The sequence below is a fragment of the Rhinichthys klamathensis genome, unplaced genomic scaffold (assembly GCF_029890125.1).
Source record: "Rhinichthys klamathensis goyatoka isolate OS25496 unplaced genomic scaffold, OSU_Roscu_1.1 h1tg000135l_1, whole genome shotgun sequence".
Taxonomy (NCBI): Eukaryota; Metazoa; Chordata; class Actinopteri; order Cypriniformes; family Leuciscidae; genus Rhinichthys; species Rhinichthys klamathensis.
Genome location: NW_026606670.1, coordinates 1,218,042 through 1,245,040, shown reverse-complemented (window position 1 = coordinate 1,245,040; position 26,999 = coordinate 1,218,042). Strand labels below are relative to the sequence as shown.

At 40.6% G+C, this 26,999-nt stretch overlaps 1 long non-coding RNA gene across 2 annotated transcripts; it reads right to left on the bottom strand.

Moving 5' to 3' along the window:
- Window positions 1–15,187: 15,187 nt before the first annotated feature.
- LOC130089621 (uncharacterized) lies at window positions 15,188–15,843 on the bottom strand. Of its 2 annotated transcripts, XR_008807593.1 has the most exons (4): window positions 15,676–15,843; window positions 15,540–15,585; window positions 15,399–15,470; window positions 15,188–15,250 (listed from the first exon to the last, which is right to left on the bottom strand). It is a non-coding gene; the product is annotated as an uncharacterized LOC130089621 (long non-coding RNA). The 2 variants fall into 2 exon arrangements; XR_008807592.1 differs by lacking the exon at window positions 15,188–15,250 and having other exon boundaries at window positions 15,336–15,470.
- Between the last annotated feature and the right edge of the window lie 11,156 nt (window positions 15,844–26,999).

Below are 26,999 nucleotides of genomic sequence, written 5' to 3'. Positions count from 1 at the left end.
TGCTGTGTGGTGTTCTGAGAATATCAGCTCAAATGGATAGTTCATCCGAATCAGATGTTGAACACACGGAGGAGGTTTGATCGCGCGCGCGCGAACTCGACAATCAACTACTGTGGACTTCGGCCGAAAACAGGAAGTAAATACGGGTATGTGAGCTGGCTGAATAAAGAGATTATTCCTGCCTTCGTGAAAGCTCGGATCACAGTTGAGACAGATATATCAGCCCAGGCATCCATGATCCATTGGCAGATAGTGGCGTACGTCGCCCAGCGCTGTCTCCTCGTCTTGGTGAACGTGTGTTCACCATCCATATATAAGGCGCTCCGCATTATAAGGCGCACTGTCGTTTTTTGAGAAAATTAAAGGCTTTTAAGTGCGCCTTATAGTGCGGAAAATACGGAATATAGAAAGCTTGAAATGTCTTTAAACGAAACAATTAAAAACGAAAATAAATAGCATACTCTCTGATTATGTAATCCATTACATGCATTTCTCTCTAGGCGTGTTCACTGCAGAGATGCTGATCGTCAATTTCATCTTTGCAGACACTGACACACAGAAAACAGTTGATTAATAAAAAAATAAAATAAAAATTTCGACTTTCGAACGATATTCGACTTTTGCTCCTTGATTGTCGAATGCCATTTTTGGCAGAAATTATAAACGGAAACCTTTGGCAGCAGCATCTACCCCAGGTGTAGGTCTCACTGGCTCATCAAGGCCATCAAAAGTGTTATCACCGTTTAAAGCACTCATTTTGAGGAATGAATAAACATAAACAAACCTCTGTTCAGCACGCCGATGTTGGATTGCGTAGAACGCTGACTGAATTCTGATTCGTCGAGAGAGGATTTATCGCGTTTAGGCTAAAAATAGGTTTGGCGCTCATCGCGGTTTGGAAAAGAACTGCATTTTGCAGTACATTTTAAACAAGGAAATATAGCGATTTGGCATGAAACATTGATGGAGCAGTGAATAGGTTCAGAACACAGCAAAATGACATGACAAACTAATTATTTTTTTTAAATGGCGTTTATCGTGTTTTGGAAAAGAGCTCCTCATATATACACTCACCTAAAGGATTATTAGGAACACCATACTAATACTGTATTTGACCCCCTTTCGCCTTCAGAAGTGCCTTAATTCTACGTGGCATTGATTCAACAAGGTGCTGAAAGCATTCTTTAGAAATGTTGGCCCATATTGATAGGATAGCATCGTGCAGTTGATGGAGATTTGTGGGATGCACATCCAGGGCACGAAGGTCCCGTTCCACCACATCCCAAAGATGCTCTATTGGGTTGAGATCTGGTGACTGTGGGGGCCATTTTTAGTACAGTGAACTCATTGTTATGTTCAAGAAACCAATTTGAAATGATTCGAGCTTTGTGACATGATGCATTATCCTGCTGGAAGTAGCCATCAGAGGATGGGTACATGGTGGCCATAAAGGGATTGACATGGTCAGAAACAATGCTCAGGTAGGCAGAGGCATTTAACCCTCTGGGGACCAGCGTGTTTTTGGGGCCTTTGGGATGTTTTGACATGCACTGACATTTGGGCTTTTTTCAGTTATTTATAAACATGTTAATGGCAAAGGTGTAAATTCACTCTATATAGCACAAACGGGGCTACCATGATATGTGAGCAACATGTATGTACATGTTTGTATTTTTAAGAGAATAATGTTTATGCGTGGTTATTGAAAAAAATAAAAATGAAAGTTGCTGAAATAAGACCACAAAACACATACTAAATATGTGTCCACAAGACTTTTGACTAATGGATGTTGTCGCTTCGAGTTCTGGCTTCAAAATGATGTGAAAATCATCCTGCCTAATTGTTCACATAAAGCAAAACATGAATTCATACTTTGTATGACAGTTTTTTTGACAGAAGAGGTTTATGCGAGGGGGTGGTAATGGCCTATCAATATTAATGAGATTCAGACCAGGGGTGTGACAGACACTCCCCCAATGGCTAATGGCCCATCAAGTGAGGCAGCCTGAACAAAGAATGAGAGGAGATTCAAAGGTTTTTCAATCTGTTTAATTGTAATTCCTCTATGTGGAGAAACTAAATGTTCTAAATTTGCTCTAAGCAAATCAAATGTGAGTAAAATAAATAAATAATCAGTCAGCTATAAACAAAGCAATTGTGAAGTCATACAGGCTCATATTGTATTAACACTAAGTATAAACAAAATTGAACTAACATCTGTAAAATTGTGGGTAAATATGTACTTACTCTTTCTGATTTCTGACTGTGTTGCTAAGCGCACTCCGAGTTGCAGGCGGAGGTAGTGATGAAGCTACATTCCTTTTTTTTTTTTTTTTTTTAGTTGAGGAATATTATTACATAAATATAACCATAGCAGCATTAGTCTATAATGAATAACTGATGTAAATAATTTTAGGCGAGTGCAATAATTATGCGTGTCAATGGGCCATTGCCGGAGAGGCACACCGCAAACAAAACACATTTGCGCAATTCATTAACTGGGTATATTTACACATTTCAGCACATTTACACACATTTACAACTGATAACGAATTAAAGTGAATGAGCTCGACTGGAATCGCTCTATTTTCATACAGATTACAGAAGCTGAGAATATTTGTTTTTAATATAAATGACTTCATTTAAAAGATGCGATCTCTAGCTCTATGCCCGTGGGTATGTTTGCCTGTTTGACTGAATTTTCGTGGAGTTACAGATCATTTCCGAACGCGTTTCAAATTGGAGTTCGCTGACAGAGAGAGTGAAGAACTCGCATCATGTTCATTTTTCTTTATTTGGCAAAAAGCAAAACACTTTATTTTTATTGTGAGAATACAGAAAAAAAATAGAAACTGAGCAGGATCGATTGATGTATAACACGAACATGAAAGATCAAAATTAACAGAGCAGTTTGAGTTTATTTTGCATTGCTAAAAAAAAAAAAAGAGCAAAACGCGCGGGCGCGTTTCTGGTCCCCAGAGGGTTAAACGATGCCCAATTGGCACTAAGGGGCCTAAAGTGTGCCAAGAAAACATCCCCCACACCATTACACTACCACCACCAGCCTGCACAGTGGTAACAAGGCATGATGGATCCATGTTCTCATTCTGTTTACGCCAAATTCTGACTCTACCATCTGAATGTCTCAACAGAAATCGAGACTCATCAGACCAGGCAACATTTTTCCAGTCTTCAACTGTCCAATTTTGGTGAGCTCTTGCAAATTGTAGCCTCTTTTTCCAATTTGTAGTGGAGATGAGTGGTACCCGGTGGGGTCTTCTGCTGTTGTAGCCCATCCGCCTCAAGGTTGTGCGTGTTGTGGCTTCACAAATGCTTTGCTGCATACCTCGGTTGTAACGAGTGATTATTTCAGTCAAAGTTGCTCTTCTATCAGCTTGAATCAGGCGGCCCATTCTCCTCTGACCTCTAGCATCAATAAGGCATTTTTGCCCACACGACTGCCACATACTGGATGTTTTTCCTTTTTCACACCATTATTTGTAAACCCTAGAAATGGTTGTGCGTGAAAATCCCAGTAACTGAGCAGATTGTGAAATACTCAGACCGGCCCATCTGGCACCAACAACCATGCCACGCTCAAAATTGCTTAAATCACATTTCTTTCCCATTCTGACATTCAGTTTGGAGTTCAGGAGATTATAATAATAATAATAATAACCTTTATTTTCTATAGCGCCTTTAAATGTACATCTCAAAGCGCTGTACAAAAACAATTAAAATAGCAAAGATACAACACACAAAAGAGACATAATACACAGTAAAATAAACATAAAAAACAACATGCATAAAAGACAATAAATCAATTAAAAGCTAACCTAAAAAAATAGTTTTAAGCTGAGATTTAAAGATTCCAAAAGATTTGGCTTGCCTGATCTCAATCGGTAGAGAGTTCCAAAGTTTTGGAGCTAATGAAGAAAAAGCCCTATCTCCCATTAATCTCAAACGGGTTGAGGGAACAGTTAAAAGACCAGATTGTCTTGACCAGGACCACACCCCTAAATGCATTAAAGCAACTGTCATGTGATTGGTTGATTAAATAATTGCTTTAATGAGAAATTGAACAGGTGTTCCTAATAATCCTTTAGGTGAGTGTGTATGTATGTGTGTGTGTATATATAAAAATATAAATGAAAGTCAAAAGCACATTTTTAGTCATACCTGGAAACAAATCCTGTTCAAATAGGTAATATGGGCCATTCTATAGAATTGGTTCAAAGTTAGAGTTTGAAACATCTTGAAAAGAAAATTGTCTTTTTCTATAAATGTCTTATAAAGTATTTTTTTTACAGTAGGCCAATACATTTTATCATACATATTTCAAAGTTAAGGATTCATTATTTTGATATAGCTTGCATTGGAACAAATACTATAATAGTTGATTTTAGTTGATTTTTGACAACATACTATATATTTAACATATGAGCAGAAACTGTCTAACAAAAGCTTATTTGATGTCTATTTTATAGTAAAACTTTATAATCTATCCAAAAATAGTCAACGAAATATTGTCTTTTATTTCGTCTGTAACTGTGCGCATCTGTGCGTTCGTTCATTCACACACTTCATTTAAACAGTCTTTTTGGTTTTACAGATACTATTCTATATCGCGATTAGAACAAATCTCAGTAGGCTATAGCAATATAGTTTGGATTTGTTCATGTAAACTCCTCCTGCTAATACTGAAACCAAATTCTCTTCTGTCCTTAATTCTCCTTTTCTAGATTTTTTTTAAACAAGGGGGTTACCTGACAAAAAAAACTGCATAAATGAAAGAAAACAGCTTTTTCTTACCTTTCCCCACTTTTTTTGTTGGAAATTCCTCCTGGCTGGCTCGCCAATGTAAGAAAAAATGATGTGGACGTCAAAGATCTCAAAAATGAAGTTTATTACAGAATAGCAGTGGCAAGGTACACAAAGCACCTTGGGTTCACCGTCGTCAGAATGAACTCAGAACATCCAAATCTTAAACCTTTTATCCTGTTACAGTTTACCACTCTTAATGTAAATGAAGTTGCTCTTGTTGTAACAGCTGTGTTCTGTATGTTAATGAAGTTGAGACACCCCATTGTCTGAGAAGGTTCTCGGTGTCCCACACCCATTCCCATTCTACAATTTACTACCATTTGTTCAGGATGTGATCAACACAAATGGTGAAGAAACAATATAACTTCACTTCCTTCATCTCTATGATAATTAAGCCATTTTGGGGATGAGCTCATTCTAAAATATATTTTGGAGTGGAATCTGGGTCGAGGCAGACTATAATTTCTTACACCATTAATATGTTTATAAGCAACTGAAAAAAGCACAAATGTCAGGGCATGTCAAAACATCTCAAGGACCCCAAAAACACCTAAGACCCCAGAGGGTTAATCATCATGCAATATTTATTTTGTTTGCCATATGAAGAATTTTACGGAATTTTATTTATGTGCTGCAATGTGGCTCAACAAATTACCCAAAAATACACCACAAATGCACCATTAAATGTTCATAAAATTGATCGACAACCTCTGCTTCAACACTGGAGCACCTTTCTTCACACCACCATGGCAGACAAATAACTGGTCTGATTGTCTAAATTGAACAGTAGAGGTAGCATAACACTTCAAGGCCCGAACAGGACACAAAAGTTGGGCACTTGAATCAGACCCTGAAGAAGTCTGAAAAGAGGCCAGTTCAATGTGCTGATTTATGAACTGAGGAAGAAGGACATTCGGAAGAAAAGAAGGATTGGGTCGTAGAACCACCCCAGAGTCATCCGGTAACCAACGTAAGCACAGTTCACTAACAGACAACGCGTGCAACTCACTGACTTGTTTCGCAGTAGCAATAGCTAACAAAAAAGAAGTCTTTACGGACAACCATTTAAATGGTAAATGGTAAATGGACTGCATTTATATAGCGCTTTCACAGACCCAATGGCCACCAAAGCGCTTTACAATTTGCCTCACATTCACCCATTCACTCACTCATTCATACACCGACGGATTTCTGGTCCCCAGAAATTTAATGTCAATGCTTTGCAAGGGCTCAAACTGGGGTGAGCACAGGAATGCAAGCACGAGTGACAAATTCCACACAGGAAAATGAGGATTCCGAGCAGGATTCAGACGGCACACACCCTTCAGAAAACTGCAGACAAGACTGTGAGAGCCAAGAGAAGAGCCACCAACTGGAACATGATATTCAGAAATTGCAGCAACGTACACTTTCAGCGTGGAAGCTGCTTTTCCTTCCTCCAGTAAACGTTGAAGAAAGCTTAAGATACTCGGAATGTCACATGTTGCAGGATCGAGCCCCCGTTCCTCACACCATGCAGAAAAAAGCTTCCAAAGGGAAGCATAAATCTGTCGTGTGGAAGAAGCCCTAGCATTAGAGATGGTGTAAATAACAGCAGGGTCACAATGCTCCAGGGAAGGATTTAACCCAATGGCCAGACCGAAAGCTGCAGACGAGCCGGGTCCGGGTGCCAGACACTGGCCTCCAGCTGGGAGAGGAGGTCCTTCCTGGGGGGAAGCTTCCATGGATTGCCTGTCAGAAGTCTCAGCAACAAAGGGAAACCATAGTCTGTCTGGCCATCGTGGTGCCACGAGCAACACTCTGTTCTTCCTCAGGTAGATCCTGTGCAACGTCTCCCATAACAGAGGGATAGGTGGAAATGCATATAGCAGGCAGGTCGTCCATTCGTGAGACAGCGCATCCTGGCCCAGGGGGCTGGACACTTCTGTTTTTGTGAACCATAAGCGACAATGGGTGGTCATCTCTGAAGCAAAAAGATCCACCTCTGCTCTTCCAAATCGTAGCCAGATCCCCTGCACCACATCTGGATGAAGCCTCCATTCTCCTGGATGTACTTGATCCCTGGAAAGAGCATCCGCTGTCTGGTTGCACGCTCCTGGAATATGAGCTGCCCTCAGTGAAGCGAGTCGTGGCTGACACCATGTCAGGATCTCGTGAGTCAGCCGTAGAGGCCTGCGGGATCTCGTGCCGCCCTGGTGGTTCAGATGGAACACTGTTGAGGTATTGCCTGACCGAACGAGAACATGGCAGCCTGCCAGAACTGGCATGAAGTACTTTAGAGCCAAGAACACTGCCCTTAGTTCTAGCAGGTTGATATGTTCTGTGGCCTGGATCGGTGTCCAGCGTCCGCAAATGCCCCTCCGATTGCACGTTGTCCCCCATCCTGTGAGGGAAGCGTCTGTCGTGACCAACTCCCGACGAGAGGGAACAACACCCAGGGGCACTCCTGCCTTCAGAAACTCTAACTGTCTTCATCGCCTCAATGCACGGTGAGAAATTATAACCAGTCAATGGCGATGTCTGGTGGGATCTAGCCGCAAACTGTTGTTCCATAACTGGAGTGGTCTGAGGTGGAGTAAACCCAGGGGGATCACCACTGTAGCTGCTGTTAACAGCCAAAAGTTGCAGAATGTTCGTCCCATGTTCCTGAGACAGGGAGGCAAACATTAGGCAGGAATTCAGGGTCATTCCTATGAACGTAGTGGTCTGTGATGGAATCAGATGGCTCTTTTTCTCGTTCACAGAAAACTCCAGCTTCTGCACATGTCTCAAAAGCAGTTTGGAGTCTTGTACAGCCTGCCGCTCTGTGGGGGCACAGAGAAGTCAGTCGTCCAAATAAGGAAGAATACGCATACCTCTCATTCAAAGAGGAGACAGAGCTGCGCTCACACACCTTGTGAAGACGTGAGGAGCAAGGGAAAGGCCGAAGGGTAGCACTTTGAACTGGTGAGCTTGATTCAGGAAACTGAAACGCAGAAACTTTCTGTGATGTACAGCAATTGGGATGTGAAAGTATGCATCTTTCAGGTCGACGCTGACGGGGTCCTCTTGGAAACTGTCGATGAGGTGGGCGAAAAACTCTCACATCTTCAGGAACACGGGGTCTTTGAGGGGGCTGTGACTTAGGTGTAGCGTGCCAGCGGAAACGTTGCTCAGATGTGGCATAGTGATGTCGGATCTGAACCGCTGGCATCCTAAAGGTAGGGTTGCGGTGTACCTGTGTCAGTTGACGATTGGCTTCAGACAGCTTTACCCTCTTTTCCAACAGTTCCGTGACATTTGGACCAAAAAGATGCCCGGGAACAAATGGAAGATCTCTCAAGGTTTTCTTACAGTCCTCCGGCAGTCGTGCTTGGGCAAGCCCCACTTGGCGGCGGGCTGCCAGAAGCGTGGCTGTAAGACTACCCAGCTCGCGGGTCACATTGCCTGTTGCCAACAGAGCAGTTTGCAGAAATTGTGAAATAGAGGGATCCGCATTTGCAGGTTCCAGCGTACTGGTGGCAGCAAGAAGTAACTGGCAGATTGTGTTTTCTGCTCGAGTAATGTAGGCAACAGACTCATATGCCTTTTTTAGCAAGGAATCCGGACGACCGCATTGCACACTGGGACATTCCCTTGTAGAGCCTCATCAAGAGACACCACCAAAGCTGCCACAGGCTGCTCTATTTCCGGAGCACGACCCTCCCCTACAGAATCTGCTTCAGCCATAGATGCTAGTGTTCGAGCAATCTTTGAGCGCCGCTTAGGTGGACCAGAACCAGTGAGAGCATTTGAGAATTCAGCCACAAAATCCTTACATGGTGACATGGCAAAAGAAGTTGCAGCTGTGGTCTGTCTAAAAAACACATTCGTTTGGGCAAATTGGACAGGTGACTCATCAAGTCCTAGACGAGCAACTGCCATTCGAAGTACAGCCAAAGTATGATCGGAGGAGGACTGGGTTTGTCCAGACGACTGAACTGACCCCCCCACTAGACACCTCCGCTGCTGGGTAACCAGTGAAAACAGCCTGAGGTGATGGTTGTGCAGCAACATCCAAAGTATCCCCATGATCGTGAAAAAAGGAATCTGAAGCACTTGTAGAAAGTACATCAAACTCTGAACGATGAGAAAAACAAGGGGAATCAAGAGACTCTTTCAGCTCCCTGATTCTGAACATTCTCATCCTCCTGTCTCATCCTCACAGGTGTAGCAGATGTGACAGGCTGAAGCGAGTGAAGGTGTTTCAGCTCTGCCATCTCTGAAGAAAGCACCGACACCGTCATAGAAAGTGAACCTCCAACACATGGCGGCTGAGCTGGGGGGCTATAAGCAATCCCACACCAGCCCGCCGTCTCTCACCATGGGCAACTCCAGAGTGGTAAAGAGTCCAGCCTCTCTCAAGGAGTGTGGTTCCAGAGCCCAAGCTGTGCATGGAGGTGAGCCAGGCTATCTCTATTCGGTACCTCTCAACCTCCCGCACAATCTCAGGCTCCTTCCCCGCCAGCGAGGTAACGTTCCACGTCCCTAAAGCCAGTTTCCATGTCCAGAGATCGGGTCGTTGGGGCCCTCGCCTTCGACTGCAGCCTGATCCACTATGCACCTGCCCCTTACAGTCACTCCTGCAGGTGGTGAACCCACGGGAGGGCGGCCCCACGTCACTCCTTCGGGCTGAGCCCGGCCGGGCCCCATGGAGGAAGGCCCGGCCAACAGGCGCTCGCATGCGAGCCCCAATCCCGGGTGGGGCTCAGGTTGCGCCATGCCAGGCGACGTCTCGGTCCTTGATTGATTGTGTCTCATAATGGGCTTCTGAACCGCTCTTAGTCTGACCTGTCACCTAGGACCTGTTTACCTTGGGAGATCATACCAGGGGCATATAGCCCCGGACAACATAGCTCCTAGGATCATTCAGGTACTCAAACCCCTCCACCACGATAAGGTGGCAGTTCCAGCCAAACCCAAGTGTTCATTATGCCATGATGGGGTAGCTCAGATTGTACTCATGTTCTTTAATTAGATCAGCAGTTTAAAGCATAAATGGCACAATACAGAGAACATCTGAAAGGTAATTCCAGGCAGGCAAACCTGAGTGAACTTTTTTTGCCAGGTACTGCTTAGTCACATCTAAATGAAATGCATGAGACACATCTTCAAGCTGTCATGACATTAACACGGCCATCTCTTTTTCAGAATTTGGCAGATAACCTTTTCAGACACCTTCCACACTTTACCCGAAATGTTTCATCCCATATGATTCATGGTCTGTTGGCCACACCTCATGGCAGTGATGCCTCCATGAGCTTTCATTGAATCTTAAAGGAGAACTCCGGTCAATTTTAACATTGAACTAATTTTTTTGTACATATGGAGTGCTGTCAGTACAGACAAAAACGACAAAAATCGGTGTTGCCTACACGTGTTATCCCCTTTTAAAATTCGCACCCTGTTGACTTGAATGGGGCAAGTTCTAAACCTGCTTTTAGCCTCTTAACAACCTTGATTTGTCATTACAAGTGCACAGCCATGTGAGTGGTGTTATTAAGAGTGACCACGGTCAATCTGACTGCAGTAGATGTGCAAGATATTAATAAAAATGATGTTAATTCAGCCAGCTCACATACCTGTATTTACTTCCTGTTTTCGTTCGAAGTCCACAGTAGTCGATTGTCGAGTTCGCGCGCGCGATCATAATGACAATGACAATGACAATCGACTACTGTGGACTTCGAACGAAAACAGGAAGTAAATACAGGTATGTGACCTGGCTGAATTAACATCATTTTTATTAATATCTTGTAGAGGTCGACCGATTCATCTGTTTTGCCGATTAATCGGCACCGATAGTTGTTTGGTGGAACTATCGTTATCGGCAAAAATCCACACCGATAGTTTTTCCGGGTTGCGTCCGTTGCTGGAGCGGCTGAGAAGTGCGCGCGGTCATTACACAGCAGGAGAGCGCTCAGAACAGAAGAGACTGCTGGCATTATACAGAGTGAGAGCGGCCTCTAGAGGACAAATAACAAACTATCACTGGCTGAGTTGTTTACGTTAACACGTGAGGCAGCGCGCAGCACGGAGAGAACACGCAGCGAGAGCGCTGACATTTAAAACACCGACAGCGAAACGGTATGAATACATAACACTAAAGTAGCTACATATTGCCATATCATTACAAATTAATTCATTTGTTGACTAGATGCTGCATCAGCAGAGAAAGAACAGTAGTTTGCCGTCGAGGCTGTGAGGACTCTCATTACCTCAGTCAACCGTTAATGCAATGTGACAAAAACACACGCAGACCTGACCCAAATGTTTTATGGCGCAATTGTTACCATCTATTTGCATTATTTTTATCCGGCTGGTCATTTTTATGCATTCATTAGCCGACGAAGTTGCATATTTAAAACTAGTGACGTGATTGCTTTCTCAACATTGATATGTTCGTGCAGCCGACAGAAACGTAAACTAATCAGAAACGCGTTCGATTTAAGATCTTTTTAATCACTACAATAGATCTTGTTATTTTGATTAGATAATCATCAAGTGTTCTAAAATATAGAAGCAAATAAAGTGAGAGACTATAGGCTATATTACGTATACATACTACAGGTCTTTTTCTTTATTACATTTTAATGGACATCTTTAAGCACGACTCTTTGGAATCATATGAAATGGTAACACTTTACAATAACATTCCATTTTTAGCATTAAATAAGGTTAATACAAGTTGTAGAAGAATTATTCATTGTTACGGTAGTTTGTTAATTTCAACATTTACTAATGCATTTGAAATGGAGTTTTAATTCTTAATTTATCTTTTATTACCTTAGTTAATGTACTATGAATGAACTAACATGAATGATAAAGGTACAATTGTATTGCTCATATTAATACATGCATTAAAAAGGTATATTGCATTATGCATATAGTTCATGAAAGCTAGTTAATACATCCTCGTTTACAAATGGGACTTGCAAAGTGTTACCTATGAAATGTACGTATGTTTCTAGGTTATAGCTAACGAAACCTGTAATATTTTAATGTTTAAATTATTTTCTGTATAAAGTTTTAATATATTCATATTTATTTATTTAATTGAGCACATTTCAGTTCAGCACTGTTTTATTGTGAGTATGATGTTTGTTTTTAATCCAGTATCCATTAAAAAAAATATCGGTTGAATTATCGGTTATCGGCATGTACGGTCAAACCTAGATATCGGTATCGGTAAAATCCACTATCGGTCGACCTCTAATATCTTGCACATCTACTGCAGTCAGATTGACCGTGGTCACTCTTAATAACACCACTCACATGGCTGTGCTCTTGTAATGACAAATCAAGGTTGTTAAGAGGCTAAAAAGCAGGTTTAAAACTTGCCCCGTTTAAGTCAACAGGGTGCGAATTTTAAAAAGAGGATAACACGGTGTAGGCAACACCGGTTTTTGTCGTTTTTGTCTGTACTGACAGCACTCCAAATGTACAAAAAAATGAGCTCAATGTTAAAATTGACCGGAGTTCTCCTTTAACAATACAGATGTTTTCCAATGAATGTTGTTTTTGAAAACCAACTTTGAGTGAGAGAGACTGATGGCTTTAGTTCCCAGCTGAAGCATTTTGAGTCAAATGCCAATTATGGATTTTGTGCCCCATGTCTCACTGTGTCTGAAGTATCATCAGCTGTGATTTATTTGTCCCTGTGGGAGGATCATTCTTAATCACATCCACATATCTTTATGATTGCTGGTGGCACAACAGTCTTTTCTGGCTCATTATGTCTTTCGCCTGCAGCAAGCTTCCCTTCTCACCCCTTCAGCTGTTCGAGGCCACTTTCCAATCCGGAGGTTCACTTAAAATGATAAAATAATTATAATGTTTTTAAATAAGTATTTTATGCTCACCAAGGCTGCATTTATTTGACAGAAAAACAGTAATATTGTGATACAATATATTATTGCAATTTAAAATAACAGTTTTTTTTCATTAAGTAATTTATAACTTAATAACAAGGTTCCAATTGTTAACATTTGTTAACATGAGCAAACAATGAATTAAACATTTCTTAATTAGTTTGTTAATTTCAACATTTAATAATACATTATAAAAATCAAGTTGTCATGTTAATATGTAATGAGCCTGAATCAACATGTTCTAAAAATGAATAGTTGCATTATTATTAACTAACGTTAACAATCATTAATAATGTAACAAATGCATTGCTCGTTTAAATTCAAGTTAGTTAGTTGCATTTAACTAATGGGACCTTATTGTAAAGTGTTACATTTATCGATGGAAAAGCTGAATTTTCAGCATCATTCCTCAAGTCTTCAGTGTCTGTCACATGATCCTTCAGAAATCATTCTAAGGCTGATTTGGTGCTCAAGGAAAAAAATTATTAGCAATGATGAAAACAGTTTTTGTAGAAACAGTGATACATTTTTTTCAGGATTTGAAATATAGAAAGTTCAAAAGAACAGCATTTATTTGAAATAGAACTTTCTTGTAATATTGTAAATGCCTTTACTGTCTCTGTTGATCAGTTTGATTCGCCTTTGCTGAATAAACATAAAAATATAATCCCCTTTTTCTACTGAAACTTCCATGTAGACACTATTCACATTGGTTACTTATGGGTTGTGTTGTAAGTTAGTTGTAATTGCAACAGCTTTTAATGACACAACCTTTTTGCAAAACCTGCACGACATTGTGACAGGCTGACAAAACGATCCAAGTTGAGATGTTCTGAACAAACTAATAATGTCCGACTGGCAGTACAGGGTCAAAAAATTCATTCTTTTGTTGGAACACTGTACAGTCAGATGGTTATAAAGATTTCCAGATGCTACCAAAGAAAAAAAACATGTTTGACAAACTTCCCCCACAATATATTTATTACGGAAACTTCCTATCTCAATTTTTTACTTAAGATTTGAAAAATGTTCAATTTCGTAAGTGAAATCACCATTGATAGGATAGGATTCCAAGTAAGGATGTTGCCCTGCTTCTTAAAAATACCGGTAATACCAACTGTCCTTTTACTTTCAAATGTTTATTTATTCTGAAAGTATGTTTACATATAGTACATCAAACTCTTATGTGAGAAGTGCAATGAAAATGAGATTTTTCATGATATATGCTCCCTTCAATTACGCCTTAATTCATCAGAAATGGATGCATGGTGTATTTTATGTGAACGTGCTTCGACAAAAAAGTCCTTATGCTTGCTTGCTGCAAACAAACAGAACACTTATTCCACATGTACCTGAAATTAATGTGAAAATCACTGATGTACATCCCTTTTAGTGGTCACAAAAACTCCCAAGTAGACACTCACGGGCAGACGCACGCCCACATGTGCACACAAAAATCTCAGATGACTCACTTTTCCATCAGTTGCCATGGACACCCAGCTTTCCCCCAGCTTGAGAGCACAATACAATTACTAGGCTCTAATTATCTGCCATACAACCTTCCCCTCACCACTAGAAAGAAAAAAATGAATCTTAAATTCCCTCTCTTACTACAATCCAACATATTATGTCTCTACTACATCTCATGTTTGAATTAAGAGACGGAGGAAGCTGAATCCATCAGCATGGGAGTTGGTGTGTGTCAGTGTTATTCCACGGTGTGACATTGCAGGATACACACAAATTATATAGGCTGTCATATGATGCAGGGCAGACGTGTTACTGTTTATGAGTTTAGAAAGAGGTTAGATTTTGCATTCAAAGCTTAAAAAGCAAATCAGCACATTTCAAAAGAATAAAGGCTTTTTTTTTTATTCCAAAGTGACGGATTTTGAGATGTATATTTTTAATTGTGTCCATAGTTGTGTCCATAGTGCATGAAGTGTATTACCATGCATATATAGGCCTATGTATGTATATAACTTGTTATGCCTCAGTCTCACAAGTACTTGTGTCTATTGTTTGCTGGTGGTTAGTCCAGATAAGGAGAAAAATATTTAAACCCTTTTTATCCATTTGGCATTTCTCAAATGCTGGTTAAAGAAAGTGAGTGGTCACTGTAAACATCTGTCTGCTGAAAATATTGAAAAAGATTAAAGTCTGAATGAAGGTGGTCCAAATGTTGTAGCCGACATTCACTGTCCCTAAAATATACATAAATGTGGTTTATTGTAGACTGACCATTACAGTGCTCTGCCATGCAATTTATATTTGAAAGGATGAATGCTTTTCCATTTACTGGATTTGATGAATTTTCTTTGTTATTGGTTATGTGGAGGCGTGGTGAGTTGGGGTTATATTAAGGAAAAAATGACAAAATGTAAGAATTATGGAAGTTGTTCTTTTCCAAAGTAATGTAGAAAATTGCCACCACATATTGTTTTTATCCCTTTTGGTGCTCTTCTATGAGGTGCCCCTAGGGACATTATTCAGAATTACCATGCACATACACATATGAAACTAAATTCATTCACATACTATACTGAAATGCTCTCACACACACAACTGAAACGCTCTCATACATACAACTGAAATTATTACGCTCACTCACACAAGTGAAATTTTCACACACACACAAGTGAAATGCTCTCACACACACAACTGAAACGCTCTCATACATACAACTGAAATTATTATGCTCACACACACAACTGAAACGCGCTCACACACACAAGTGAAACGCTCTCACACACACAACTGAAATGCTCTCATACATACAACTGAAATTATTACGCTCACGCACACAAGTGAAACGCTCTCACACACAACTGAAACGCGCTCACACACACAAGTGAAATGCTCTCACACACAACTGAAACGCTCTCATACATACAACTGAAATTATTACGCTCACACACACAAGTGAAACGCTCTCCCACACACAAGTGAAACGCGCTCACACACACAAGTGAAACGCGCTCACACACACAAGTGAAACGCGCTCACACACACAACTGAAACGCGCTCACACACACAACTGAAACGCGCTCACACACACAACTGAAACGCGCTCTCACACACAACTGAAACGTGCTCACACACACAACTGAAATGCTCACACACACAACTGAAAAGCATTTTAGTAGCTATGTTGTATGAAAGCATTTCAGTTGAAACGGAAGGTGGTTAAAGTCCCCAGTCCAGTCGGTGGCAGTAGTGCACCGCAAGCGACCGCAGTTGACCGTTCGTTCGCCCGCCAATCGCGCTACTATCAGAAAATGTCTAATTGAAGAGAATGGGCACTGTCTGGTTACTTCCGGTTTCTGGACTGGCTGCAGTAACACGTCTCTGTCCATGCGGGGGCGCTCGCAGGCAAGTGCAGAATGAATGGGAGTCTGGGGTTTCACCCCCAGAAATCCACTTTTCTCAGGATGTAATTTTTTTGTCAAGTAATTTGAAAGTTGCATTCAAAAGGGAGGGCGAAGATAATACACTCAGCTGAAAATTGCATTTTTAAGTTCACTTATCTGTTCTAAAAATCCGTTCAAAAATGTGATGACGTCACATAATAGCAGAATGCTAGCGTGTTCCGGCCAACAACGGCCTAACCTGTAAGAAATCGAAAGGACAGAAGTACTTGTTCATTCAACTTTTGGTCTATAATCTATATTGAACTTGCGGAATCAACAATAAAATCTATGTTGATTCAACGACAAGCAGGAGAAAGAGATACATTTAGCCTTTTAGCTCCATAGACTCCCATTCATTCTGCACTCGCCCGCGATCACCTCCAGTGGAATTCTAATGGAACTGCAACGATACACAATGGGGCTAATAGGAAGTGCCAAGGCTCTCCGTTAGACGGGCTCTGCTACTATACACCAATGTCTGCATTTAACAGGGTTCTGATGGTCTCCGCTGAGGCCAATATGAGCTGTGTCCCAATGTGAAGGCTGCATCCTTCGAAGACCGCGGACTAGAAAGAGTAGGCTAGTCTAAATATTAGACTAAATATTTCTAATATCTAGAAATGTTTTTCATAAATAAAAAATCATCAAAATGATGCAAAAAGATATTTATCCAAAATATGTGTTGTAGTATAACCATCAGGACAGTAGTGGTGTGTGAACTGAAGTTGGCATAAATACAGGGAATAACAGTGAAGTTATTGAATAGGCCTATTTGTCATAAATAAAAATCATACAAAATATGCAAAAATATTTTATTTCCAAAATAAGCGTTGAACTGAATTTGAATCTGAACTGAATTTGGTGACACTGTAATGTGTGACAGTGAAGTTATTGACTGTTTTCGTAGTAACGCTTTTCGGCAGTGTTGTGCTAGTTACTAAGAAATAGTAACTAGTTATAGTTACTAGTTAGCCTACTTCATTCAAAAAGTAACTCAATTACTTTGTTGATACTTACACCAAAAAAGTAATGCATTACACCAAAAGTACTGTTAAAAGTAACTTTTTAGTTACTTTAAAAAAAAAACCATTATTTAATGTTCTCATTAATGCCCTTTTATGCGTTATGGTCTTTACAAACGCGAAACTGACTTAAACAGAAAGTAATTTTTAAACACTATTTTATTTAAGTCAGACCAGCACAAACTGAAAATATCACAAGGATTTCTGAGGTGACTAGCTGACTCGCGATCTTCGCAGTAGGCTAGTGAACGCGCCACAGAGAAATGCACATTTCATACGGATTACATAAGCAGAGAGCAGTCTGTAGTCTGTTTTCTTTCGTTTTGAATTGTTCTGCTTAAAAGTAGACATGTCTGTGAGGCAAGTAGGTTACCTTATAGGCCGAGTTTCGGTTCATTTAGCCTATGAGACGAGCTCCAGTTCACGCGCCGGCGGCTCCGTTTCGTGATTCGTCTGCTATGTTTGCTTCTTATTTATTAAATCCAGGCAATTGGTTGATGAAACATTGATTAAAATTAAGATACAATTAATACAAAACGAAATTCACTTTAAAGAAAGGTTTTGTGCTTTCTGTTTGATGTCTATGTGAAAGTTTTAAAGCATATTTTAGTGCCGCTTTCAGAGCGCTCACGTCGGTAACGGAGAACTGTCACATCCGTAACATTGTTTTTTCCCCATAAATGCGAACACTAAAAATAAAATAAAATGAATTTTTTGTTCTGTGGAGACTGAGAGCCAACCCTTCTTCATCCGGTGGGTAGGCTATTACTTTGGTTTGCGCAGTGTAATTCACAGAATTACTAAACAATATTTTAGGCCTATAAAATTCAGCCCGTATAAATGTGCATTTTCTAAGCTTGGAAAATGGAAAAAATTCATTTGATTCTAATCATAATGTAACATTATTGTGAAAATGATTTCTGTATAGGCTATTTGCTATTTGTATTATGTTTTTATCCAACTAGGCTATGTGTGGGCCTTATGTAAAATACGGGTCAAATCGCGTCCCTTATTGATTTGATACGGGACGCATCATTTTACTTGTAAATACGGGACAATTCCGTATTTTAAGGGACGGGTGGCAATCCTACCACCAATCCTACAATGCGTCACTGCTGTAAACAGGTTAGGCTGTAGGCTACACTTCAGCCAAAATTAATTAATTTAAAAAAGTAATGGGGTTTTGCCAGATGTACGATAATTATCGTATTTGTACGATAATTTTGACCTCTGTACGATGTACGATCAATAATGGAAAAAATCCCATAATGTACGATAATTTCAGAATTTTGTGACACTTTAATCGGAGGTCATTGTAATCATAGTGCTTCTATATACTCATTGATCTAGCTGTGGATCTACGTCATGATTGTGAGGAGAAAGTGAATGTGAGAGAGCATGGCAGAGAAGGAGAGAGTGAGAGACCTTGCGTGTGTGCCTCATGAAAGCTATACACCCCGTCAACAATCCAGTCCAATATTTCCAATCTGGCAACACTGATGCCCGCACACGCAAGGTCTCTCGCTCGCTTTCCCTCTCTTCCTCTTTGGAGCACAATCCGTGCACGCTCGCTCGAGATTTTAACTAATTTGCGGTATGACTAGTCGATCACGAGTGGCTCAACAGGTAGATATATAGATAAACTCATCTTTCAGGCATTTGACCGACCGGGTTGACACTTCAGCGTGAGAAATCGGGGGTTTGGCGTGTGAAACCAATCAAATGCGGGTGTCTCACGGCTAATGCGTGAGAGTTGGCAGCTCTGCAAATGTATAGTAGCCTACAAAGCACAAAGCAGTCGACTAATTTTTGGCACAAATGGTGCCAAATCTCAAGACGAAGAACTAAAAGCTGTTGAAAAAAAGCATAGTAGAAAAGCACGCCTTTCACAATACAAGCGACCGCAGTTGACCGTTCGTTCGCCCGCCAATCGCGCTACACCAATGTTTGCTCAACAGCAAAGAACATTAACCGAGGCAGCGGGCTTGCTGAACACCATATTGATCTCAGCGGAGACCACCAGAACCCTGTCAAATGCAGACATTGGTGTAGCGCGAACGAACGGTCAACTGCGGTCGCTTGCGGTGCACTACTGCCACCAACTGGACTGGAGTGGGGACTTTAACCACCTTCGTTTCAACTGAAATGTGCTTCCGTTTCAACTGAAATGCTCTCACACACACAACTGAAATGCTCACACACACAACTGAAATGCTCTCACACACACAACTGAAATGCTTGCATACAATATACTGAAATGCTTCTCAGTTATGTGAGTGAGCGTTTTTAGTTGTGTTTGTAAAAGCATTTCAGTTGTATGTATGAGAGCGTTTCAGTTGTGTTTGTAAAAGCATTTCACTTGTATGTGTGTGAGCATTTCATTATAGTATGTGAATGAATTTGGTTTCATATGTGTATGTGAGAGGAAAAGCACATGTATATGCATGGTAATTCTGAATAATGTCCCTAGGGGCACCTCATACTCTTCTGTCGTTTTTGACCGAAAAAGTTTTTTTGTTGTTGTTTTAGAATTTTTTACTTTATTGGAATGGTGCGAAACTTGGTAAAGGTTTTGGCATTTGATATGTGAACACACAAAAAAATAATTAACATGATTTAAAAAAAGGTTAAATGGTCCTGAAAATAAGTCACACTTGTACTTTTCATGCTCAAAAATGACAGTATTGGAAATGAATGGAAAACGAATGTCATCTAGTAGATGCGTTTGGTACTGTGCCCAAACAAAATCTTACTGGAAGCTCATTTCTTGAGACATAAGCTTCAAATTTTAATCACAACTTGTTTAGATTTATGGTTTGATTTTATCACAGTTTTTGAGTAAAACATGTTTTGGAAAATATATATTTCATTAAAAAAAATTCAATAGTATTTTTGTGCTTTTTTCACAACAATAAACCTAAACTTCTATAAAAAAAATGGTTAACTTTTTTTTTAAACTTTAGCAATAAGCAAGTGTCGTCTTGCTTAAAAGAGACCATAAGTCCGTGCTCCAAAGCATTCAAGACTGTATGATCAAAAAGCGAATAAATGGATTATAACTAGGGGTGGGCGATGTGACCAAAATCGTATTTCAAGAAATTTTATTTCACGATATAGCTATTTTTATTTAATTTATCTTATTAAAAATAAGAACAAAGAAGCAAATTACAAACAGTAGGACAAAATACATTAAAGCAAAGATAGAAATTAAATAAACTTTACCTTTTTTAAGCTACAAACCTGCAGTAAGATACAGAAATTGAATAGGCCTAATGTATAACTAAAACACTGCATAGTCTTCACTGTATGAATCAAATATGAACTGATTCTTATTAAAGATACAAAAGTGATTCGGTCAAGAGCAGTGAGTGATTTTCTCTTTGTCTTTTTGTTGTTTGATTAACATTGATTGAACAGTTATGCTGCTGTCCCTTTAAGACCGAGTGCATGGATCCAATTTACACGGTTTACATTAATTCAAGACATAACCGACTATGTTTACGTGAATACTCCACACGACAGGCATTTTGACATTATTGTGCGTCTATCTGACCATTCAAGCGCAATAAGACATTAAAGAGAACTGAACTTGCGATCACATGCTGTCTGAGAGAAGCGGCTTTCTGTGCGCACTTCTGGTGTATGTCAGTCAGTGCGAGCACCAACCATGGAGTTCTTTTTCTAACTTTATTAAACATCATACACTTTCTGAATTCCTGATTGCATGATATCTATGAGAGTACCATAACTTTCTAGTATTTAGTACCATAAAATCCCCTAAAAATACAAAATATTAAATAAAAAACATTATTGAACTAAAATACAGTACAATTATTTAATTTATTTTTTTACCGCCACACGAGGAGCACCTGGAAATAGCAGCAAAAATCCAGTAACTTTATTTATTTGCCTTTTTTGACCTGATGCAAATTTTTAACAAAATACATGGAAATAAAAGCTACCATTTTGTCTTTATTGTCTCTGTGTATGTTTAGATTTAAGTTGACCTAAAGGGGTGGTATAATGCCCCTTTTTACAATATGTAAAATAAGTCTCTGTTGTCCCCAGAGTGTGTATGTAAAGTTTTAGCTCAAAATACCCCGCAAATAATTTTTTACAGCATGTTAAAACGAGGGTCATTAAAAACGTTTTGTGTGTCCCTTTAAATGCAAATGAGCTGCTGCTCCTGGCACAGAGGGTGGAGCTTCAACAGCTTTTGTGTGTTAGCATGCAGACAAACACTAGAATATCAGAAACTGTTCTGTCTGTCTAATGTCTAAACTGGAGTTGGACAAGGATGGAGAGACTCAAGGAGAAGTGACATGTAGAACGCAACAGGACATTTCTGAATGGTTAGTTGATGAATTTATGTTGCTGCCGTGGCGTTAACTATCATTCCACTAACCTGGGAGGAATGTCGTGTAGTCCCTACCAGCCTTTTGTTGTAGTCCTTAAAAAACGATTTCTTTAAAAGCAAATATATTCCTTTGCTTTGAACTCTGTGCGTTGTAACTTTGCAGATGTGTTGTTTGGAGGGACTCAATCTCTTACAAAGGGCCATAAAAGATAAGCTGGCAACATTACGCAGAGCTGAGCGCCTACGGAAACGCTACAAAAAGAAGGAACGTGCGAGGGCTAATTTCTATAAAGACCCATTCAAATTCGTAAAGAAGTTATTCACCAGTGAGAAGAATGGCACTTTAAAAACATCTAGGATTGAGCTAGAGAGATATTTGGAGGACACGCATACAGATGCAAAAAGGCATGAGCCTATGTCAATTCCATCAGACATACCAAATGGAGGTCTGTGCACCTAAGTGGAAAGAGGTAGAGCAGGCTGTGAGAAAGGCAAGGGCTTCATCATCTCCAGGGCCTAATGGAGTTCCGTACAGAGTGTACAAGAGTGCTTCAGGAGTTCTGCGAATTCTGTGGAAATTGATAAAAGTGGCATGGGAAAAACAGGTTGTACCTAGAGCATGGCACAGAGCAGGTGGAGTCTTTATACCTAAAGAAAAAGATGCTACAAGCATCAGTCAGTTTCGTCCTATTTCACTATTAAACGTTGAGGGTAAGATTTTCTTCAGTATTATTGCCCAGAGATTGTCCACCTACCTGTTAAAGAATGGCTTCATTGACACCTCAGTTCAAAAAGCGGGCATTCCAGGGTTCTCAGGATGCTTAGAACACATCAATGTTATCTGGCAACGAATTCAGTCAGCTAAAAAGGAGAGGAAGGAGCTCCATGTGACATTCCTGGATTTGGCTAATGCATATGGTTCAGTGCCACATGAGCTTCTTTGGGCAGCATTTGATTTTTTCAGAGTACCAATGTCAATAACAAATTTAGTGAAAGCCTATTTTGGAGATTTGCAATTCAGTTTCTCAACTCCAAAATTCAGCACTGCATGGCAATGCCTAGAGGTTGGAATAATGGCAGGATGCACCATTTCTCCACTGGCTTTTACCATGGCGATGGAAGTAATCATGAGGGCATCAAGCTGGGTAGTAGGAGGAGAGCGCTTGGCTTCTGGGATGCGACTACCACCAATCAGAGCATACATGGATGACATGACAACCATGACTACAACAGTAGCCTGCACTAATCGGTTATTGGGGAAGTTAACAGATAATATTGAATGGGCACGAATGAAATTTAAGCCCTCTAAATCAAGGAGCATCTCGATAGTTAAAGGAAAGGTAGTAGATAAAACATTCTTCATTAATAGTGAGGCAATACCAACAGTTTCTGAGAAGCCAGTGAAGAGTCTTGGGAGATGGTACGATGGGGATCTAAAGGACACAGTTCGGGTGGGAGAAGTTAGACGACAAGCAGTGGAAGGGTTGAAGAGCATAAACAGCTGTGCTCTACCTGGTAAACTAAAACTCTGGTGCTTTCAGTTTGGTCTACTGCCGAGGTTGCTGTGGCCACTGACTGTGTACGACGTTTCTTTGACAACAGTGGATAAGCTGGAAGCGTTGATAAGTTCATACATCAGGAAATGGTTGGGAGTTCCACGCTGCCTCAGCAGAGTAGGACTTTATAGTAAAGGAATATTGCAGCTGCCAGTCTCTGCTTTAACCGAGGAGTTCAAGTGTGCCAAGGTCAGACTGGAAATTACCTTAGTAGAGTCACGCGACAAATGTGTAAGGGAGGTAGCCCCTGTGTTAAAAACTGGTAGAAAGTGGTCAGCAAAGAAATCTGTAGTAGAGGCAAAGGCTGCCCTTCAAATTAGGGATATCGTGGGACAGGTACAGCATGGAAGAGGGGGTTTTGGCCTCAGTTTAGCTCCTCCTAAATGGCACAAGGCAGGCCCAGCTCAAAGGAGGAAGCTGGTAGTCAACGAGGTGCGACAGCAGGAGGAGAGGATGAGGTGTATAAAGGCCATTTCCCAGGCCAAGCAGGGAGAGTGGATGAGATGGGAGAGTGTGGAACAACGTAAGATGGGCTGGCAAGACCTTTGGTCAATGGAAGAGAGTAGGATCAGTTTCCTTATTAGGTCAACATATGATGTTCTCCCATCACCGCAGAACCTAAACCTCTGGGTAGGAGAGGATCCCTCTTGTCCTTTGTGTTCATCACCTGCCACATTAAGGCACATTTTGACAGGATGTAAGGTGGCTCTTAGCCAAGGTCGGTTTACTTGGCGCCATGACCAAGTACTGCGATGTTTGGCTTTAGCATTAGAAGGCAAGCGTAACATGACCAATAAGTTGCCACCTGTTCTAGCAAAACATTACACGCAGAAGACAATATTCCTCCGCCCAGGCGAGCAACCACCAAGAAAAGGTGTTAACACCAATTCTCGCCCAGGACAACTGGAAGCTGCTAGGGACTGGAAGATGCTGGCTGATCTTGACCAACGGCTTATTTTTCCACCTGAGATTGCCACCACTAACCTACGACCAGATATTGTTTTGTGGTCTGGATCAGCACGCATTGTTCAACTGATAGAGTTAACAGTGCCATGGGAGGATGCTGTAGATGAGGCATATGAGAGGAAGAAACTGCGGTATGCTCATCTGGCCACTGAAGCAGAACAGCGAGGATGGAGAGTCCAGGTTTATCCAGTGGAAGTGGGTTGTCGAGGTTTCGTGGCACACTCTACAACCCGGTTCCTCAGAGACATCGGATTCAGCGGCCAAGAGTTGCGTCGCACAGTAAAGAACTTATCTGAAGCAGCAGAAAGGAGCAGCAACTGGCTGTGGTTGAGACGGAAAGATTCTAGCTGGCTGTGTACAGGCCGCCACGCTGCGGTTTCGTAGAATTCTTGAAAACTTGAAGAGTCTGTTGGTTTGTTTGTATACGCTCCTGTGGATATTGCGTGAATGACGGGTGGTTGGGCAGATATTGTGTTTTGCGGTAGGTGGTATGCCATACGGAACCGTTGTCCACTGAAACTGCATATTAACGCACCAGTGGGGCTCGACAGCCTTAGTCAAACGGGTTGGCGCGTATGGTCGGGTTGCGGAGAGATTGTGAGATTGTGGTTAGGTCTCAGCAGCAGGAGGGATGTAGAGGTCAGTAAGCTGGGCTGAGTTGCGTGGGGGACGGAGGGGGGTGACTCTGGGACGCCAGAGTCACTGTCGAGCCCTCTTGAGGTGTCGTGGGCTAGTCGACGAAACACTCAGGACGGAAGGTGCCCACTTGAAGACCCTAGAGATGTCCCCTACTCGGTTCAATCCAGACGGTTGTCGTGCTGGTCCTGTAGTTGCAGCCGTCGCATGCGCTGACGCGCCAAGTACACTGCTGCCGTTAACGCCGGACAGAAGGGGAGTCACACCACCTTATGGAAAGAAGCGTAAATGGATGGAGAAGCATAGTTTACTGTAAAGCTACGTCTTAGTTTTGCTTATCTTGGTGAAAGCCGAGTACAAATCAGCATGAAGTTTTAACATCTACTCTCGTGTAATGGAAATCTTTTTATGCTCAAATAGCAACATTAAACACTAACTAAAGTTAGAAAAGTGAAATCATAATAAACCACCCCTTTAATGTGGTATTAAAAAGACTTTTGTAATGTGTCAACCTTGCTATCATGTTTTTCCATTTCTAAAAGAATGAAGTATTTCATAAATCATCATGGCCGTTTTCTGCAACAGAAAGTTGCTTTGATTTGCCTGATTCTCCATTAACCTATTCCCAGTGAGTGACATTCCACGGAAAAAAAAGTAATTCATTAGACAATAACTAATTAAAACACAAGAAACATGCCTGTCCACAGGGGTTAAGTTATATCTGTGGACAAAACACACAGATAGATGAGCAGTCAAGGAAAACTGGAGAACTGGGAATCATCAAAGCACTGACAGCAGACATTCACTAGAGAGCAGATATCTCTGCTGAACACACTAATTAGTTGATAAAATGGTGTTGAGTTCTGTGAATTGTAAAGTTCTAACTGTTACACTAATAATGAAACCAAAATTACACAACATGAGGGTCAGTGTTTTTCCTATTGGATTAATTACCTTTTTTTAATCTAGTTCCCTACAGATGAAAGATAGAATCTTGGAGAGTTCATTAGACAAGTACAAAAGCAACAGGTCAGTTAAGATCACATTTTGTTCTTGGAAGTCAGTTTTACTGGAAAGCAGCGTCAGTCAATTGAAGCCTGCCTTGATGACTTCAATGAAATGATGTACCAAATTAATATAACAGGAAATGAATTCATTGGTGATAAGATAATGTATCGTAATGTAATTTGTTTTTGTCATTACCTTAAACTCACCATCCTCCATTCTCACATCTAAAACCATTAATAAAAACACTTAGTTTTTTACGGATTTCTGTTTATAGCCTCCATCATATGGTACTTCAGAGTTCACAGTGCTTCACTTTCCAGGAAATGACTTTCATCTCCTAGAAATTTAAACCAATTGGAGAGCATTCATCATCCAACAACATCAAAAAGTCTAATTTAGGAGTAAAACATTTCTGGAAATCTTAGAAAAGATTTCCCATGGGCAGACGTTTTTTTTAGAAAACTGCCAATGTCATTGCCTCATCTTCATCCGAAAATAAAAACAAGCCTTACTCTTATACGCATGAAGAAAACAAGCAATCTCAGTATTGCACACGGGTGAACTTGTAACAAATGTACTATATCCTTTCTAGGTGGTAAGATAAGCCTGAGCATTATCAGGGTTCCAGTGGTTGGACAGGAGACCCCGAGGGAGCTTCTGTCTGTCTGCATGGAGCCGGCGACATGATTCATCTCACACCTCTGTGCCCCTGGGAGTCAACCCATTAATTAACCTGCAATCAAAGCCTTGGCAATCTTAAATAATTGAAGAGCTGAGAGAAGACTAATTAAACACATGGTTAACTGTGTGTGCTGAAGCTAGGTCACACAAAGTGTTTGATATGAAACTCTTTTTTTCTTTGATGGTTATTATTCATTCGGGTAGCCTGAATATTGAATGTTTTCAGCAAGACGTTTGTGAGACATATGGTCCAAAAAACTTTAGCACAGTAAAATGTAAAAGGTAACATTGTAATTAACTTTTGGTGGGCACTAATTTTGCTCTTCTTACTCAAACTCTACCCTACTTTTAAACATTTATGCATTTAGCAGAAGCTTTTATCAAAAGTGACTTACAAAAGAACAAAGCATTTATCAAAGAGCCAATCGTTGTAGTAGCCTACACAATGCCAGGTTTATTAGACTACTAGATTAGGAAACTGGCTAGAGAAGAGAAGAAATGCAGAATACTTACACAAACAAGGGTCACTCTAGATTACAGGATCGCATGCTCATGGGATCTCACTTGGCAGATCCTAAAGAAAATGGAACATATAATTAATGGAGCCCAGAAAACACCATTTATATAAAATACATTATATTTGTATTTAT